Source organism: Protopterus annectens, chromosome 5.part0, assembly GCF_019279795.1.
Source record: "Protopterus annectens isolate FY-2018-M chromosome 5.part0, PAN1.0, whole genome shotgun sequence".
NCBI classification, from domain to species: domain Eukaryota; kingdom Metazoa; phylum Chordata; order Ceratodontiformes; family Protopteridae; genus Protopterus; species Protopterus annectens.
The window spans coordinates 437850459-437871273 of NC_056735.1; positions in this window are offsets into that span (position 1 = coordinate 437850459).

Genomic DNA, 20815 nt, shown 5'->3' on the forward strand with positions numbered 1-20815 from the left:
TCATCAGACCAATGATTGCATACAATGCCCCATTCAGATTGGATGGGCCCACATATTCCTCGACAGGAGGTGAAAGGGTCTCAAACATATTTCTTATGCTGCCCGACTGAAGGAATTCCAGCTGTATTCAGTCGCCACTGTCTGCTCAGAGGTGACCTGTGCCTGACATACAAGACTATGTCCAACCCAGGATTAATGAACATGCTTCACCTCAAGACCTGTACATCCATCAGAACTACAAGGGCAGGAGACCTAAACCTCAACACAGATATTAATAGGATGTGCTGAAGGGACAGATTCCTCACCCAGAGAGTCCATATGCTGTGGAACAACATCCTGGTACATGTGAGGCTGAGCACCTCACTGGCTTTGTTCAAGTGAGATTGTGACCAATGGATGGGAGATTGCAGGTATACCCCAGGGATAACCTCAGTATCACTGCTTGACAGAGGCACAGCAAAATAATGGGCATATTATCCATCAACTTGCACGGGTGGCAGAAGCCACAAAACTCTGGGCTAGGCTTATAAATGCCCTAGGGCAGATAGTCTAGTATGAACCTGTGAACATAGGCCTTGGGCAGTTCCTGCTATTAGGACAGTGGTCTGCAGCAAGCTATATAGTAGTAGTCGGTTTTAGCCATTGGTTTTGACCATGGCTATTCCATGTTGCTTCTTGTTGTGGTACAAACATGGGTGTGTGGTTATCCATGCTATGTATTGCTAGTCACCCTCATTTTGTATCTTGTTCCATGTGTTTGCACATGTACATCACTGTATGATGTGCAGCTGTTTCCACAGGGTCATATGAGTGGATATGGATGTTAGTTGGGGTCCTCAGGTGTGCATATTGTACATGATATTACATTACTTAACACATGGCATTCATGCCTCAGGTGGTGCTGCAGGGCCACCTCTGTCGGATACACATACTACACTCCCTGTACGTTTGGAAGCAGGTTGTGTCATGTTAAGCATCCCTGTTACTGTATGAGTGAGTCAGAGCAGGTATCAGTCCCAGTGTTCCTACTGACCAAGCATATGTGCTATGCGTTGCCTCTTTGCCAAGGCCAGGCCATACTGGGCACGCCTCCTTCTTCATTCATGCTAACGAGTGCAGACCTGGTTTAGAGTGCTTAAAAGTGCCATTATGGCACTCTGATTGCCATGTCTCGTACTCATTTTGAAAGTCTGCTGAGAAAAATAAATTCCCACTGCCAGTCTCGAACCCAGGACCTTGGTAACATTAGTCTGTATGACCTACCACTAAGCCATGACAGCCATACAAAAGCACTCTGCTAAAATAAATATAACAGTCAATAGTAGGAATTAGTATAAAGGCAATATAGGAGATGTACCATCCAAAGCATGTGAGGCAAAGTTTTAATGGCCAAATCACTGGATTCCCATACTAACCTTCACACTCACAGAACACTGTCAACAGCATACCAGCATCGTCCACGCCCTACAATCTGAAAGGGCTACGCCTATCTCACATACCTTTTATAGCAGTGTCCTGAAATCACAGTGAGACATGCAATCAACACACACCTGGCTGCATGCAATTAGCAAATGCTGCCTTACAATTGGTGCAGGGTTCATCACATGGACCTATGCAGATACCTACAAAAGCATTCAGTACCCACACTCCACTCATGCAATACAGTCATTGCACAAACCTAATGAGAAAGAGAGAGAGAGAGAGAGAGAGAGAGAGAGAGAAAATATACAGACAGCCAGCAGCAAAACAATGAGTAGCAAACAGCAAGCAGCAAGCAAGCACCACTGACACAGCAACAGCTGCCACAAACACAGGTAATGCAAAGTAGCAGGTTAATACTGTGTTTACTGTGACACCTCCAAATGTATCATAGTTCACTATCTATAGCTCTGTCCATGAGATAGGTTTTGTGTGCATAGTCCTGAAATATACACATATGTAATATTGCTGTACATGTTGCCCATACGTGACACTTCCGTAGCTTAGAACAGAAGGCCAGTTGTGCATATGATGCAGTACATACCAGGGTCAGTAGAGGTTACTCCTCATTGGTGTGGGACCACTGTGTATGTATGGCACTCTTCAGGTACACATCCTGTAGTATGGCCAGGAGTAATATCAGTCTGTAATGTGGTGCCATGTCCTCCTGGGGTGAATGTAGCACACATCCAGGGATACCATTCTGTAACAGTGATGCTATGTGTCCTGCAATGTTGAGGTGGCCCTCACCTGGACATGTGAGAGGATAGGGAGGTTACAGTCATCTGTGATAACTAATTCCACTTGTGTAGGAGAATGGGGGATATCTGCACCTAAACTGTCTGCAACAATATTGCCAATATCTCAAACATGTTTTCCATACGGAAATGCACACACAGTAACATAACACATCCACACACTTGCCACATTCAGGCTTCAAAACACTATCTAGGTATATTCTGGTACATCTGCATGTTACAGTAGCATGTAGCACTATACTGAGTAGTGTCAGTTGTCTGTTGCCATGTTGTTTGGATAGAGTAAAAGGAGCATTTGTTTATCCTACTTTGTTTTGTGGACATTACTTGAAGTGTAACCTTACATGCATCATTGGTAACAACACCTTCTGTGTTGTTGTTCTGTTTGTACAGGGTGCTGTCAACATCACTGTTTGTTAAGGGAAATGTGCACCCTGCAGTGCATAGCCCCATTTGGCAAAAGAGACATCCCACCCCGCCATTGTGCACACACACCAACCCCACCCACAGTAAAACGCATACGTTCCATTTGCAAGGTCCAAACCCCTACCTAGATGTGTTATGACTCTAAAGGCAGACACATTAGCAGAGTGTGCTATTTGCATTAGTAGGAGCAATCTTTTCCAATGCTGTACTTAGAGGGTGCTGACATCATCTGTGTTTACGAAGAGGGATGTGCACCCTGTAGTGTGTTCTCCCAGTTGGCAAAAGGCACCTTCCCTCCACAGCGTTATGCACACACACAAACCCCACTCATACTAACACACATACATTCCCGTAGCAGGATTCAAACCCCTACCTAACTATGTTATGATACTAGAGACGGACGCATTAGCGGAGCGCCCTATTCACATTTTTAGGAGATTTTATTTCAGTTGATCTACTTATAGGGTGCTGACATCATCAGTGTTTAGAAAGTGGAATGAGCTCCCTGTGGTGTGTTTCCACAGTTGCCAAAAGGGATGTGCTTCTCATACACACTTATACAGACACTTACCCCCATTCACACACACACATGCCACTTGCTGGATTCAAACCCCTACCTAACTATGTTATGACACTAGAGACAGACGCATTAGCAGAGCGTGCTATTCGGATTACTGGGAAGTAGCATTTCTACTGATCTACTTATAGGGTGCTGACATCTTCATTGTTTGGAATGGGGAATGTGCATCCTGTGGTGTGTTTTCACAGTTGTTAAGAGGAACATTTGAACTAAGTGTGTGAGCATGCCCACTTCAGCCTTCCCATGGCATGTTGTGTGAATGATGTCTCATTTATCAAAGTGTGTGAGCATGCCCAGTGTGAGCTTTCCATATGTTGAACTATGCAGCCCATCACAGTTGTGGATGAGTGTGAACTCCAAAAAATAACTCCTGTTTAAGGTTGTGTGTTCTGTGACATGTTGTGTAGTTACTGTCCAGATGCTTCCTGTGAACACAACAGGGATTATACTGTGCCTGCAGCTTTGCATGGGATACTTTGCATACAATTGTTAACATCCATTCATACTGACCTAGCACTGTTGTACTGTATAGTGTAGTGGTTCAGTACTTTCACTGTGGTGGACATTATCCTGGGCTTTAGTCCTATCACTGATTTACATTTCCATACTGTGCACAACAGCCTCTTTAGGGTCCAGTTGTGCATGTCTGCACAAAGGCAGTGCCTCTATGGACTCTGGTAATTACTGCCCCATAAGCTTAACAAGTGTAGTCTGCAAAGCTATGGAGAGGATCATAATGGAGCTCATGAAGAAAGATATGGAGGACATGCAGACATTGTAACTGTCCCAGTTTGTGTTGATCAAGGGCAAGTCATGCCTTTTGTACTTGGTTGACATTATCAAAACAGTAACTAAGGCCATTGATGAGGGAAAGGCAGTCCATAGAGCCTACCTTGCCCTTGAAAACACTTTCAACACAATACCCCACTCAGGTATTGTAGGAAACCCTACCAACAGAAATGTACACCCATATGTCACAAGATCAGGTTTCAAACTGTCTTACGGACAGGACCCACAGGGTTAGAGTTGCTGGCACTATGTCAGACACCATGCCAGTCACATGTGGTCTCACACAGGGCTCAGTCCTTGGCCCCCTATTGTTTGTTATCTACTTCTCAGAAGTACAGTCCAACATGGGAGGACTTTGGCTGACAAAGTTTGCAGATGACTGCACACTGGGTGCCATAGTGGACAGTGCATCAGACACGGATATCCTTCAGAAGGGGCTCATGGACACTGATAGCTGGTGCCAGAGCCATGGCCTGAAGTCAACTTGCAAAACATGTGTAGTCATACCCTTCAGGGAAAGCAAGGTAACCCCAAGCTACCATATAGGTGGCAATCCTCTAAGCACAGGGAAGGTTATCATGGACCTGGGGACCCAGGTTGACAGTCACTGTTCTGATGACACTCACATTGCTAAAGTGGCTAGTAGGACCTTCTACATTGTCCACATGATCAGGAAGGGATCCACATCCAGATCTAGTGGGTCATTGTTCCCCTGTACTCTTCACTTATCGGACCGGTGATCTGGTACACTGCCTTATCTGGATGTATCTCACCTGACATCTGCAGCAAGTGGGAGACCCTGAATGTCCCCCAACAAAAGGATAAAGGGTCTCCAACATCTGTCATATGCTGCCAGATTGAAAACACTACAGCTCTATTCAGTCACATACTGTCTGCTTAGAGGTGACATGTGCATGACATGCAAGCATGTCCAACCAGGGATTAATGGACATGCTCCACCTCAAAATCTTCAGATCCACCTGAACCACTAGTGCAAGTGACTTACACCGTAGCAGGGATGTACATTGGACATGTTGGAGGGCTGGATTTATCACTCGGAGACTCCCTATGCTGTGGAATACAATCACGGTCCATGTGAGTCACAGCACCTTGCTGGCTCTGTTCAAGAGGTATCCTGACCTGTGGATGGGAAATCATAGGTTTACCCCGGGGATCGTCACTGTGTCACTGCTGGAGACAGGCACGTCAAACTAATGGGCACAGTACTGTTTCCATATAAGGGTTGGCGACGCAACCCGACTCTGGACTAGGCTTAGAACTGCCTTGGGGCAGATAGCCTAGTATGAACCTATGAACCTATCTGACCATGTTGCATTATGTTCAGATGTGAACTACTTACAACGGCCTCAACCAACTGCAGTAGTGTATTCCACAACATGGGTGTACATTGGCAAACACTACCGATGTGCCCAAGGCCATTTCTAATGGTTATTGGATAGTGTGTTTGTCCATCAACACATCATAAGTGCAGTTTGGCATGACATATGTCTTGTTTTGTATACTGTGCCTCTGTCTACCTGTGACACAACATTGATACCCAGGGTATACCTACCATCTCCCATCCACTCGTTAGGATCCCTGTTGAGTAGAATAAATGAGTGACTCTATGGATAACCTGTACTGGTAGTTTACTCATGCGTGGTGGTGGCTTCTGTGTTATGGATAATGCAGTACAGCTTGTCCTATGTATGTCAGTGCTGGGGTTCAGGTCCCTCATGTGCATATCTCGCTGCCATTCACATTGTACAAGGTACGGCATGTACATTGCTGACAGCTTGGACATGGCTTTCTACATCAGGCACAGCTTGTGTCTGGGTGGCCAGCATGGCAGTGTGTGGAACTGCATTCTGTTTAATCAGGCGACACATTACATGTGTTCCAGCTCTTTGATACTCCTGGTGAGGTACTGTTGTGGACTTTACAGTTGCTGAATGTATCTGCTGAGGTACACCACACAGGCGCTGTTGTGGTCATTTGTAATGCTGCTGAAAGATAACTGCAAAACCACAATGACCTCCCTTAGCTAGATGTCATAACCCTCATGATTAGGTTGGTATATGGATTGTTGCTGTTAACCCTACAGCCACATTTTTGTCCAATGCAGGATATCTATCACCTTGTGTTCCCCATTCTGGCATTACATGTTAGGAATGTCATGGGTCGACACCTATGTGGGAATTGGTGGTCACTTACTGGATTATCCACAGAGGCTGACTATACTGTTTTCACCATTTAACATGCTGACATGGCTATGGCACCAGCTGTCTGTTTCTATGTGGCACTTTTATGGGATGCTTGTGTCAGCTGGTGTATCAGATATGTCAGGCGGCTTGTTGTCCTCTACAAACATGTTCCAGCACAGTCCTTACTTGTTGGCCTGTACCTATGGGGCATATATACCAGATGGTGAAGGTCCCAGGACCAAGCTTTGTGGGATGCCTGTTATATGTGGTTTGTAGTCTGACATGGCTGCTGCATGTCTGACCATGTCAGTTCTGTCGTTGGTCTGGTTTGCAACCCCTCCCATGACATTGGGGTGTATATATCAGCTGGTGAGCAAATCTATACGGAACACATAGGGTATTATACAGAAGGCTTTGCAAGGTCCGGCTACACTGTGTGGACCACATTGCCCTCATCACTGACTTCAAGTACTGTTTCAACTGAGTCACACATGTTTAGGGGTGGGGTCTGCACTTTGTAAACCCACACTGGGTAGGGTCGTGTGTCATTAGATCCACAATATCATTATGTCTGTGGTACATGCTGGTCCTTTCCATAGCTGTGCAGACCAAACCTCTCATGATTCTGTGGTGGTTGTTTTTCCTATCCATTCAGGAGACACCTTTGTTGAGAACACCCACTGTTGTTGTACACTGCTCTTTGGTCGTACCCTGTGGTAAGGGTGACATAATGTCAGGGAGGCGGCAGTCTGCTGGGGAAGGTTTTTGGCATTATGGGGGTTTGCACTGCACCTGTCAGGATGTATTTTGGCCATATCTGTGTGTGTCTGGTATGTTGTTTGTAATATCGGTGTGATCCGAGCATATCCAGGAATCAACAACATGCTTACTACCATCATTTGCAACAGCCTTGGGGTTATCTGTAGTGTCCTGTACAATCTGTATCATAATGGGTTCATACTAGGCTACCCCCTAGGGCATCTGTAAGCCTGCATGTCCATTTTGTTTGATGGATTCTGGGGAATTGTTTACACCTGTGTCAGTGCTAGTATGATACCAGGGTATAGTGACAAACAGCTCAGAAGCTGACTTCACACTTCTTCGGACTGAAATGGTATCCATTAAGCCCACTGGGCCAGTGGAAACCACAACACACAATGGTGACTCCTGCACAGACACTTTCTACGGACATCTCCGAGTAAGCATGGACCATGCAATCACAAATGAGAATGACACCTTCACCACCAAGGGAAAGTGGCCTGTCTGGTGGACCCCAGCCATAAACAAACTGTATAACAGATGAAGGATACTAATGCAAGACAGAGCTACATCTCCAGAATGTAAGGCAGCTGTGATCAGCAGTAGTAGAAAGCTACATTCTCACATAAAGACACCCAAGTTTAACTTGGGGACATAAATCACCACAGACGATGAAGGTAACCACACTGCTTTCTTCAGTTATGTCTGACGCCTGGGTGGGAACCCTCATATATGCTCAGATTTGGTACACAACAACTTATATCCCAGGGACCTGACAGATATTACTGACACCCTGGCAGACCAGTTCAGTGCAATGTACCCCCTCCCTCACCCCCAAGACATGATAGTTATCACAGCTGTATGTAACCTCACTGTCATCCTGGATGTCCATGTGAGAGCCGCAGTCAGCAAAGACGAGAACACAGCATCAATGGGACCTGATGGTATCCCCAGTTGCATGCTATGTGAACTACAGATGGAGATAAACTTGTATATGCAGATCCTATTTAACCTTAGCCTTGCTACAGGATCTGTACCTGAACACTGGCGTATGGCAACAGTGGTCCCACTCCACAAAGGAGATGCCTCCACAGACCCTGGCAGCTACCACCACACAAGCTTAAACAGCCTTGTCTGCAAAGCTTTGTGAAGGGTCATTATGGAGCTTCCACACAGAGACATTGGTGTCCTACAGACCCTTGATCACACCCAATTCAGCTTTGTACAGTGCAGATCCTGCGTTTTGCACCAAGTTGACTACTTTGAAACTGTCAGTAGAGCCGTTGATGAGGGCTACACAGTCCACACAACCTACCTGCGCTTGGCTAAGGCCTTTGACACAATACCCCACTCAGGCATCATAGACAAGCTCAACAGCTGAAATATAACACCATATGTCACAGCATAGGTTGCAAAATGGCTCAGAAACAGAACCCATAATGTCAACATTGCAGGTGCCTTGTCAGGTTCGAAGCCAGTCACAAGTGGTGTCCCACAAGGTTGTGTCCTGGGACCTCTCTTATTTGGTATTTACTTTTCAGATGTGAAAGCAAACATAGGAGGGTTGTGGCCGACAAAGTTTACAGATGACTGCAACCTGGGCACCATAGTGAATACATCAGCCAGCACACACATCCTACAGACTGCCGTCACACTGACAGATAGCTGGTGCTGGACTCATGGCCTAAAACTGACTGCGACTGATGTGTAGCCATCCCCTTTGGGAGGAACACAGTACCCACAGATCTGTACATAGACAGCAACCCAATGAGTACAGGAAACAAATCAGACAGCTGGGGACACATGTAGATAGTGACATCTCATTTGACACCCATGTTGCCAAAGTTGTTTGACAGACTTTCTATCTTGGCCACCTTATCATGGAGGGTATTCCATCCAGACCATAGGAGGTCATTGTACCACTATACTTCTCCCTCATCAGGCCCATGCTTGAATACAACGCCCCATTTGGTATGTACCTCAACCAGCACTTGCAGCAGCTGGAGAGACCCCACAAGTACCTTACCATGAAGATCAGGGATCTACAACACATGTCATATACTTCCAGAATAACTAAAAGCAAGCTTTGTTCAGTGTCATACCACATACGTACAGGTGACCTATGCCTGACATACAAGACCATGTCCGATCAGGATTTGGTAGACATGCTCCACTGCAAGCAATCCACATCCACCAGAAACATGGGAGCTAAAGATTTGAACCTCAGCACATACATGTATTGGACATGCTGAAGGGACAGAGTCATAACTCAGAGGCATCTCAAACTCTAGCAGAGTATCCCAGTTCATGTTAGACAGAGTACCTCACTGACTCTCTTCAAGAGACATCTGGACAGCTGCATGTGGACAGGGGCACAGACTGGACAGAGGCATAGTCACATTATTCAATTATGTAAGGTGGTCATAATGTGTCACTACTAAGTCAGAGGCACAATATTTCGTATCTATGCAGTACACATATTACCACTATGAGGGGTGACAATAGCAATATTCATCAAGGACACCCTCACCTCATGGTTGGTGGCAACACACGATGCATTGGACACCATCCGGTGCAATTAACCATAGGCAAGACTGCTCTGAAGTTTGTAGCATGTTACAGGCCATCCTCTGAAACTCAGGTACCTCACAGAGCTTTCATGAAAACAGTGGCGGGATACATGTACCTGCAAACACCATCACACTGGGTGATCCCAACTATCCAAATATAGACTGGGATCAGTACTACAGCCACAACACTCTAGCCCACAGGTTCCTAGAGTTCATACACTCACATGCCATGGAAGAACTAGTCACCATCCCCACAAGAGGAGACAACATAGTAGATCTCATCATCACAAACATGGGCTCACAATGTTCAACACCAGAGGTATACCCATCATTGGTGAGATCAGATCATGACCTACTCTCAGTGGAAGTCCACATCCCACCCCACCCCAGATAGAAAAGACCACAGTGCAGAACCTCTCAGAAGCCGACTACACACTTCTAATGACTGTTGTGGTCTCTTTCAAAGCCCCCAAGCCAGCAGACACCATTACCCAAGCCACTGTATCACTTACAACTGCCTTCTACCAGCACCTTCCAGACTGCATGGATGAGGCAATCCCAAACAAAACACAGACTCGTTGTACCAGAGGCAAGCGTCCAGTGTGGTGGACCTCAGCCATGAACAAGCACTACAACACAAGGAAGGAGGTACTACAAGATAGAGCGATATCCGTGGAAGGGTAGACACCCCTGCTCAATATAGGTGAAACACTGAGTTCCCGCATGAAATCATCCAAGGCGAATATTGGGAGTAAACCCACTAAGGGCTCACGGGACAACAATGAGGCCTTTTATACATACGTTACACACCTGGGAGGAAACTCCCAGATATGCTCAGAATAGGCTCAGAATGCTGTAAATATCACTGAACCTACAGACATTGCCAACATACTGGCTGACAGGTTCAGTGCAGATTTCTCCACCCACCCTCCACCACAACTGGAGAGATATGTATGAAAGAGGATTGTAGCCCCAAACATCTCAAATGCTCAGGTGGGAACTGCTCTATCCAAGGGAAAGGACGCAGCATCCATGGGACCAGATGGTGTCCCTGGTTTTGTGCTCCATGAACTCACTCAAGAATTAAACCCACAGTCAGGGCAGCTGTATGATCTTAGCCTCAACTCAGGATATGTTCCCAAGGAGTGGCATATGTCAATGGTGGACCCACTTCACATGGGGGTGCCTCCACCGACCACGGAAACTACCATCCCATCAGCTTGACAAGCAGGGTCTGCTAAGCTATGGAGAAGATCATAATGGAAGTCATAGATGAGGACATAGGGGACTTGCAGACATTAGATCCAACCCAGTTAGGCTTTGTTGAGGGCAGATCATGCCTTTTAAACTTGGTTGACTGTTTCATAACAGACACCAAGGCCATTGACAAGGGCAAGGCACTCCACACAGCCTACCTTGACCTGGCAAAGGCTTTCAACACAATACCCCACTTGGGTATCATTGAAAACATCACCAGCTTAAATGTGAACCCATACATCACAAGATGGGTTGCAAACCGGCTACGTGACAGAACAGACAGGTTCAGACTTGCTGGTGCCATGTCACACTCCACAACTGTCACAAGTGGTGTCCCACAGGGCTCAGTCCTGGGCCCACTATTGCTCAGCATCTTCTTTTCAGAAGTACAAGCAAACACAGCAGGATTATGGCTGACAAAGTTTGAAGATGACTGCAGACTGGGAACCATAGTTGGACACCCATCTGACACAGACATCCTTCAGAAGGGTGTCATAGACACGGATAACTGGTGCCAGAGCCATGGCCTTACATTACACACTAAACAATGCATAGCCATACCCTTTGGGAAGAACAAGGTTACCACTAGTTCCCATGTAGGTGGCAATCCTCTAAGCACACAGGAGGTTATCAGGGACCTGGGCACCCAGGTTGAGAGTAACCTTTGTTTGACACTCACGTTGCCAGGGTAGTTAGGTAGAACTTCTACATTGCCCACCTCATCATGCAGGGATTCACATCTAGATCCAGGGAGGTCATTGTTCCCCTGTACTCTTCACTCATCGGACCATTGATTGAGTGCAATGCCCCATTCAGCATGTATATGACCCGACACCTATGGTAATTGGATGGGCCCACAAATTCCTCGACAGGAGGAGAAAGGGTCTCAAACATATTTCTTATGCTGCCCGACTGGAGGAATTCCAGCTTGATTCCGTGACTTACCGTCTGCTCAGAGGTGACCTGTGCCTGACATCCAAGGCCATGTCCAAACCTGAGTTAATGTACACGCTTCACCTCAAGACCTCTACATCCATCAGAACTACAGTGGCAGGAGATTTAAACCTCAACACAGATATTAATAGGATGTGCTGGAGGGACAGATTCTTCAACCAGAGAGTCCCTATGCTGTGGAACAACATCCTGGTACATGTGAGGCTGAGTACCTCACTGGCTTTGTTCAAGTGAGATCTTAATCAATGGATGGGAGATTGCAGGTATGCCCCAGGGATAACCTCAGTATCACTGCTTGTCAGAGGCACAGCAATATAATGGGCAAATTATCCGTCAGAGTGAAGGTGCGGCAGACTCCACGGAACTCTGGTCTAGGCTTATGAATGCCCTAGGGCAGATAGCCTAGTATGAACCTGTGAACCTGTGAACATAGGCCTGGGGCAGTTGCTGCTATTAGGACAGTGGTCTGCAGCAAGCTATATAGTAGTAGTCAGTTTTAGCCATTGGTGTTTGACCATGGCTAATGCATGTTGCTTCTTGTTGTGGTAACAACAGGGGTGTGTGGTTATCCATGCCATTTATTGGTAGTCACCCTCATTTTGTATCTTGTTCCATGTTTTTGCACATGTACATCACTGTATGAGGTGTGACCCTGGTAGTGTCAGGGTGCTGATGTGCGCTTTGACCCTGTTTTCTATTACAGCACTGATATGTGCATTCCCTATACTGTGTGCATTTACACTGCACACATCTTGCTGTTTATACCTTTGCCACTGGGTAGCATTACATCTAGGTTCCTATCCCTTGTGATAGCTATGAGGTGGGTTTGTGTTTTTGTGGTTTATGATTGGTGAGGGTGGATGTTAGTCATGGTCCTCAGGTGTGCATATGATACATGGTATTACATTACTTAACACATGGCATTCATGCCTCGGGTGGTGCTGCAGGGCTGCCTCTGTTGGATGCACATACTACATTCCCTGTACATTTGGAAGCAGGTTGTGTCATGTTAGGCATCCCTGTTACTGTATGAGTGAGTCAGAGTGGGTATCGGTCCCAGTGTTCCTACTGACCAAGCATATGTGCTATGCGTTGCCTCTTTGCCAAGGCCAGGGCATACTGGGCACGCCTCCTTCTGCCTACTGGGACAAGGTCAGGTTGTTCCTCCTCCAAGTCACCCCCTGCCTGTTGTGGCCTTGGCAATGGTGGGGGGATGTTTGGCCCAGCCCTGTGCTGGTCCTGCTGCAGCTGTTTCCGCAGGATCATATTATGTAGCATAGCACATATCATGATCATTTGGGTACATGTAGTTGGTGTGTACTGCAAAGCTCCACCAGACGTGTCCAGACACCGGAACCGTGACTTGAGCAGCCCAAACACACGCTCTATGATATTACATGTTTGTGCGTGTGCCTCATTATGGCGTTCCTGTTCGGGTGTGTGTGCATTTCTGATGGGTGTCATCAGCCACGGCTCAAGTGCATAACCAGCATCCCCACTAGGTGTCCGTGTGGGAAGTCCCCATTGGCAAATGATTGGTACAGCGCCAGATGCCAGATGTGGGAATCGTGGTAGCTACCAGGGCAGCCAGCACACACATTCATTATTATGCCCTGGGCATCACACACGACCTGGCAGTTGATGGAGGGTATCCCTTGCGGTTAATGTAGACTCTACCCGCTCACCGGCTGGTGCCTTGATGCGTATGGCGTGCAGTCTATTGCACCCAGCACCTCAGGGTATCCCGCTATTTGCTGGAAGAGACGCATATTGCTGGACACAACCTCACGGTCACTAGGGACATATATATGATCACTGACATGTGGTGACATGGCATCCAGGAACTGGTGCAGTACCCTGGAGGCTGATGCCTGTGATATCCCCATCATATCGCCAGTTGGTCTCTGAAAGGTACCTGTTGCTAGTATTCTTAGGCCAACACATACCTTGGTTTCCACTGGGATGGGTTCCCCTCTGTTGGTTCTGTGTGTGAGGCGTGGCCTGCACAGCTCAACAATCTGCTGCAGGAGCTCTCTGTCCACTCTATAGCTCTACTATCTCCAGCTCATGTAACCCATGGTAGGTGACCCTAGGCCTGTATACTCTTCTCCTTCTCCTCACTCTGGGTTGTCTGTCAGCATCTGCATTATCACCACCCTCGGCAATTCGCCTATGTCTGATTATAACAGCTATGGCAGCCCCTAGCATTTCTGCTCTGAGTTCAGCTTTTTTCAGGTTTCAACTCTGATAGCTTAGTTTCTGGCAGTATCTCTTGTGAGAAACAGCCTGCACTGCTCTTTGTTGTGTTTTAAGTGCTGGGTTGGGCTTCTAGTCTGCCTGTGTAATTGCCTGCTTCTAATTGTTTCCACCAATTAACTTTAGTAGTATCTTCTGGCAGTTTCCCTGTATTTTGGTTGTTTCCTATTTCCTCTCTGTTTCCTGAGTGGGAGCAGTGTGCACACCGCTTAAACACGCTCACAGTAACTTAAACGCTGTACACATCCCTACACGGTGTTACACGCACACATCCTTACACGGTGTTAGCTAGGCTGATTCATGCTAAAGCAGCACACCGCCTTACACACGCGCAGCGCAACCCGTAGTAAACAATTTGCAACACGCTTCCACATGTAGAACCTGCCTCACACGCGCACACACCCGCGCATGCACGTATATCAAGAAACTTAGAGTGTAGGGATAGCGTATGCCCTCAATTTCTTGACATTCCCAGTGTTCTGTTGGGACACACCTCCCTCCCTGATGTCTGTCTGTCATCTCTTACCTTACATTGCCCTCCAATCTGGTACATTTCTTTCTATCCTTCTCCCAGGTGATGTCACCTACCTCTTACTCTGTTCCTCCCCTTCTCTAACTCTTACACGACTCAGAAAGTGCTCATTACTTATGTGGCAGTGTGATTCAGTATTGTAAGCCTCATTTACATAGGATTGCCTAGTAATGCTTAGTTACATATCTTACACGGAGCTTCCCCTTGACAACCACTAAACGGAGGCCATATTGTTTTTGCTCTGCAAGTCCCTCCATTGACGTTTCATGTAATATATAAATCCCACAACTGTGGGCTTATAAGCTTCGGTTTTCAGTTTTAGGTAGCGCACCCGTTTGCTGGGTGTGCGCTACAGTTAAACACATAAATCCCGTGAAAAAAAAAGTTATATAACTTTTTTGCAACATTTTCATGCCAATGGCCACATATTTGGCCATTGGCATGCTTAATGTAACAAATGCACCCTTTATTTGGAGCTGACATAGCTCCGTTTTTAATTTTGCAGAAATGTACTCAGTTGTCAGCTGAGTACATTTCTGTTAACACGTCCGTTACACGGACTGGTTTGGGCTTCGTGGATCGCTCACATACCTCATTTGCATATCTTGGAGCTGCAAATGAGGTATTGAGCATTTCCACCACTCGTGTAAGAGACGTGTTAGCTGTCTCTTACACGGAGATTTGGGCTGTTGCTGAATCAGGAGGCTTACACGGAGGCTTACACTACTCTTAAACTCAGTGTAAGCCTTCCTGAATCTGGCCCGTTATCTTTCAGTTTCAGTCAACAGGAGACAAGATGACTTGACTAGGAGACTCTCTGTGTTGCCTTGAAAGAGAGAGAATTACTAGGGTTGAGATGTAGAAGTGTTTTATTGTTTTATGACTTCCAGAATCTGCAAACATTTGAAGGCTATGTATTTTCACAGATAGATGCTAAATTCTAGCAGTTCTTAGCAATGTTTGTTTTTGAGACTGGAAACTGAAGTCAGGTGACAAAACATGATGTCATGCTGCAAGTATCCCAGCAGTAATATTTGATATTAATTTAAGAACTCCCTGAGAGAATGACTGTGCATTTTATATTTTGTCTTTGACCTGGAAACATCCACTCACAACATCTGCACTTGCCTTGCTATAAGTAAGTTAACTAGGCTACAATAATTTCTTTTAGATTCAGTAATAAATACAGCAAAGATTAGTTTAGATGTTTTCTGTATTTCTTTGAGACTCTCCTGCAATGTTGTTTTACATATTTCTTGTGATTTTGAACTCTGAAGTCACTGTGAATACATATTTAGTATTGTCTTGTTTTTTTATAATTTATTATTAAATATATTTAAACGTTTCAACTGTGGCTTCCCTAAGTAGAGATTTAAGTGCTTAGTGTACTTGAATATCTATTTGCTGACACTGTGAGCCACTCTTAATAGTCCCGCTCTTGGTCAAACTACCATTTGGATTAATAGTAACATTACACAGTAGGATTGGACACCCTTTGCTAAAGACCTTAAAGTAGCTGATAAGTAGTGGCTGGTGGAAGTGGAATCTACCTTATAGTCTAGGCAGAAGGGGACATAGCTGCTAAACCTGTGCCAGCCTTTCCCAAGTGTGTTTGTGTGAAAAAATAAAACCTCAAAGTGTGTGTGTCTATCAGCTACTTAAGCATGGACATAAACACTGGTTGGACAGAGAGGGTGCTGAGGTCTTGGTTTGGCCACTCAGCTGAGAACTCAACCCTATAGCTGTGCCAGTGGGGAGTCTTACTGGGGATATTGAAAAAAAGGGAGAAACCAGCCCCAGACTGACTGGTTTCTGTGTGCTCTTAAGAGAAATTGCACTTTACTGTGTGTGTACTTGTCATCCTCACAGTGTGTACATTCCCCGCTGTTACCAGCGGTGAAGATTGAGGCTCCTTGATTACGGGCCAGTATTGGGGTGTCAGATATTAATTGGTGGTCAGTGGTGGGATAACCACATGACATATTAACTGATTGGCAGTGGATATCCACATATTATGATTCAGTGGTGTGGATATTGAATTCCTGTAGCCTGTAAACACTGGTCACTAAGGATGGTGTTTGTACTCTCAATCAGCCACACAGTGAACATTCAGAGTTTCATATCATAACTATTTTATGTTTTTTGTTAACTTAGTTAGTCAGGGAGAGCAGGCAAGGATGTCAGTAGAGGAGTATAGCAAGATGACAAGGAGCTAGTTGGCTGAGATGTGCCAGGTTAAAGGACTGGTGCCTGCCAACCTGGCTAAGGCAGAAATTATTGCAGTCTTGGTCACAGCTGCATCATGGAGCAGCAATCTGGAGGACAATCAGATTGGCCTTGGGGAGGTACAACTCTCAGAAAATGGGCAGTTCAACCTTTCCATAGAGGACTTAAAAATCCATCTGGAATTAAAGAGACTTGAACTGGAAGCCAAATGTTTGGTAATAGAATCAGCTGAGAGATTGTGACAGGAGAAACAAATAGAAGCAGCAGAGAGACTCAGATGTCTGGATGTTGAGGAGAATAAGAGGTGGAGGCAGCATGAAAAGTAGATGCTGACTCTTCAACAAGATCATGGAGGTAATGGTGAAGGGAGTAACTGAACCCCAGAAGTAATAAAAGGCAGTACATTTCTTCCACAGTTTGCAGAGGGGAATAAATGTGATAGTGTCATATGTTTGAAATTGTATGTAAACAGTATAATGTTGACCAAGGGTTCTGGGTATGATTCTTGACCCCCTTACTCCACTGTAGAGCTGTAACTGCTATGTCTAAATTGGCTGATACTGATTGCTTAAATTATAATACTGTTAAAATTTGTTTTTTAAAGTGTTTTAAGTTAATACCTGAAGCTTATAGAAAATGTTTTCATGAGCATAGAGGCAAGGCAGATGAAAGTGTGTGTGAATATACTGCTGAACTAAGCACTTATTTTCATAGGTGGGTACGTGGAGGTCAGGTCACCACTTTGAAGGGCTGGCAGACCTTTTGGTGAGGGAACAAGCTATTAGCACTTTGCCTGAGAGTCTGGTTAGCTGATAGGGAATGTAACACAGCAGATGAGTTGAGGAAAAAGAACACCTATACCTAGCAAGCAGGGCATCACTGCCCATGAAAGGGATACCAAGTGCTGTTCATGGGTCTAAGGAACCCATGGTGTGCAGCCTAAACCACTCCAAGAGAGTCCAACAGTGGCATGGGAAGACTCTAGTCCAGGTACACGTTCAGGACCAAGGGTTAAATGCTTTAAATGCAACAAGCGGGGCCATGTAGCATATAGATGACCATGGAGGCAAGGTGGGGAACAAAAGATGGGAGAGCCAGTAAGTGGGAATGACAGAATGCCAGCAGTAAGTTGTCTCAAGACAACAATGGTACCAAACTACCACAAGAGGTTATATTCTATCTTAGTAAATGGGAAAGAGGCCTCTGCTAAGAGACACACAGCCTCTGACCTAACCATTGTGAAGCCTGCAATGGTTAAAGAGGAGCACTACTTGCTTGAGCAGTCTAGTCCAGTCAGAACTTTAGAAGGGACCCCATTCCAAATACCTTTGGCTAGGATTCACCTTGACTGGAAGGGTGAAAAAGGAAGCCAGCATGTAGGTGTGTTTGAGAATATCCCTGCAGATGTCCTGATAGGGAATGATTTTGATAATGCAGTACCTTGTGTGCATGCAGTGACATGCAGTCAGGCTTGGAGACAAGCATGTGGGTCTGATAGCCTGAGGGGCACCCAGAAAGACTGCTGACTTGAAGCCAGGACTGGTGTGGTGGTCACTTCAGAGAGGAAGCTACCCTGTAACTTTGAGACTGAAGGTGAGCCACAGCTGCTTGTGGGTACTGATGTTCCCTTGGACAGAGTGACTGCAAGGGCAGAACAGAATAATAGTACCCAGGCTGACAGTGAGGCACACTGTCAGAGATTACCAGACTTCATGTGGAAGGGGAGCTAGGAAGGATTACAAAGTGAGAGCTGAGACAAGCTCAGCTCTCAGACCCTCCTTTACAAGGCCTGAGGGAGGTAGGTAGTGAGGCACCTAACTATCAAGGAAATGGAGAATCTGTATACTGGGACAAAGAATTATTGTATAGAGAGTGGACCCCTGAGGGAGGGCTAGAGGTTGGGAGAATACAACAGTTGGTAGTGCCAAGATCCTACCATCTGGAACTTTTAGCCATAGTGCATGATATTCCCTTTGCAGGTCATATGGGCATAAAACATACAGAGAGATGTATTATTCAGATCTTTTATTGGTATGGGATTTCTAGAGATGTAACAGGGTACTGCAGTGCCTGTGAGTAGTGCCAAAAGGTAGGCAAGGCAGGAGACAAGGTGAAAGCTCCTTTGATGATTTTGTCTGTGATTTAGGATCCATTTCAGAGGTAGCTTTGTATATTGTGAGGCCTCTGAGTACCCCAAGTCCACAAGGAAAAAGCATATATCCTAGTGGTAGTAGGTTATGATACCAGATACCCTGAGGCAGTGGATCCATCCTCCATTGAGGCAGAAAAGGTGGCAAATGCTTTGTTCAAGATTTTCAGCAGGGTAGGTTTCCCAAAAGAAATACTGACTGACAGAGGGGTCAATTTTATGTTAGACCTGCTGGCTTGTCTGTGGAAGCACTGTGGGGTGAAGCACCCACAGACCACCCCCTACAATCCCCAGAGTAAGTCTACACTCAAGATGATGCTACGGGCATTTGCAGACCAGTTTAAGAGGAGAGGGACAAATATTTGCTCCATCTGTTGTTTGCGTACATTGAGGTGCCCCAGGAATCCACAGGTTTTTCACCCTTTGAGTGTCTGTAAGGGCATGGGTTAAGGGGACCTCTAGATTTGATTTGAAATAAGTGGGAGGGTGAGTGTGAATCCCACAATGAGTCTGTTGTGGCATATGTCCTAAACCTCAAGACAAGGCTCAGAGAACTCATGGGCTTGGTCCAGGAGAACCTGACAGAAGTTGAACAGCAGAAAAAGGTCTGGTATGAGAGGAATCCTCGAGCTAGAGAATATGCTGTGGGGCAGCAGGTTATGGTTCTCATTCCTGTCAGACACAACAAGCTGCAAGCAGCTTGGGAGGGACCCTTCAAAGTTGTAAGGAAGGTCAGTGATGTTAACTGCATGGTAGAACTGTTAGGCAGGAGTCAGCGGCACAAACTGTACCATGTTAAAATAATGAAACCTTACCATGATGGAGCGACTCTTGTGCTGAGTATTTGCAGTGGATGGCAGGAGGTGTCTGAGGGGGATCTATGGCTACAGGGAACCAGCCAGCCCAATCCAAAATTACTATGCTCGAGTCTAGGTTTGCAGGCATATGACAGGACAGTGTAGAACTGTACTGAATTCAACAATGCAAGGCAGCTGGAATCTCAAGAGAGGGAATGGGGTAAGGTATTTCTAGATAGACAATGCTCACAAGCAATGTTTCTCAAGAGTCACTTGAAAAACTAGCTTGAGATTTCGGGGGTGGGAGGAAGAAATGTCACAAAAGGAAATATTGCCAGCCCAGCTATCTGGAATTTTGTAAATAATTATATGTCATTTAAGAATATTAATATGATTCATATAGAAGTGTGACAGAAGGAGATACTGCCAGCACATTATCTGGAATTTTGTAAATAGTTGTATGTCATTTTTGAATATCAGCAGGATGCAACTGCTTGTGTTACCACTATATTAGAACTGTATGTCATATTGTATAGATATGTGTGCCGAAGAGATACTTTTATACACTACTGTAATTGTTTAGATGCATGTATTCAAACAGGAGATTAACATGCAAAACTTAAGAATAGTTGAGCTTGAAGTACGTTATTGTTGGGCCATAAACACAAGGTGTTATCTTTCAGTTTCAGTCAAGAGGAGACAGCATGTCTACACTAGGGGACTCTCTGTGTTGCCTTGAAAGGAAGATAATTACTAGGGTTGAGATGTGGAAGTGTTTTATTGTTTTATGACTTCTAGGATCTGCAAACACCTGAAGACTATATATTTTCACAGGGAAATGCTAAATGCTAGCAGTTCTTAGCAATGGTTGTTTTTGAGCCTGGAAACTGAAGTCAGGTGACAAAAAGTGATGTCATGCTGCAAGTATCCCAGCAGTAATATTTGATATTAATTAAAGAAATCTCTGAGAGAGAGTGACTGTGCATTTTGTATTTTGTATTTGATTTGGAAACATCCACTCACAACGTCTGCACTTGCCTTACTGTAAGTAAGTTAACTAGGGTACAGTAATTTATTTT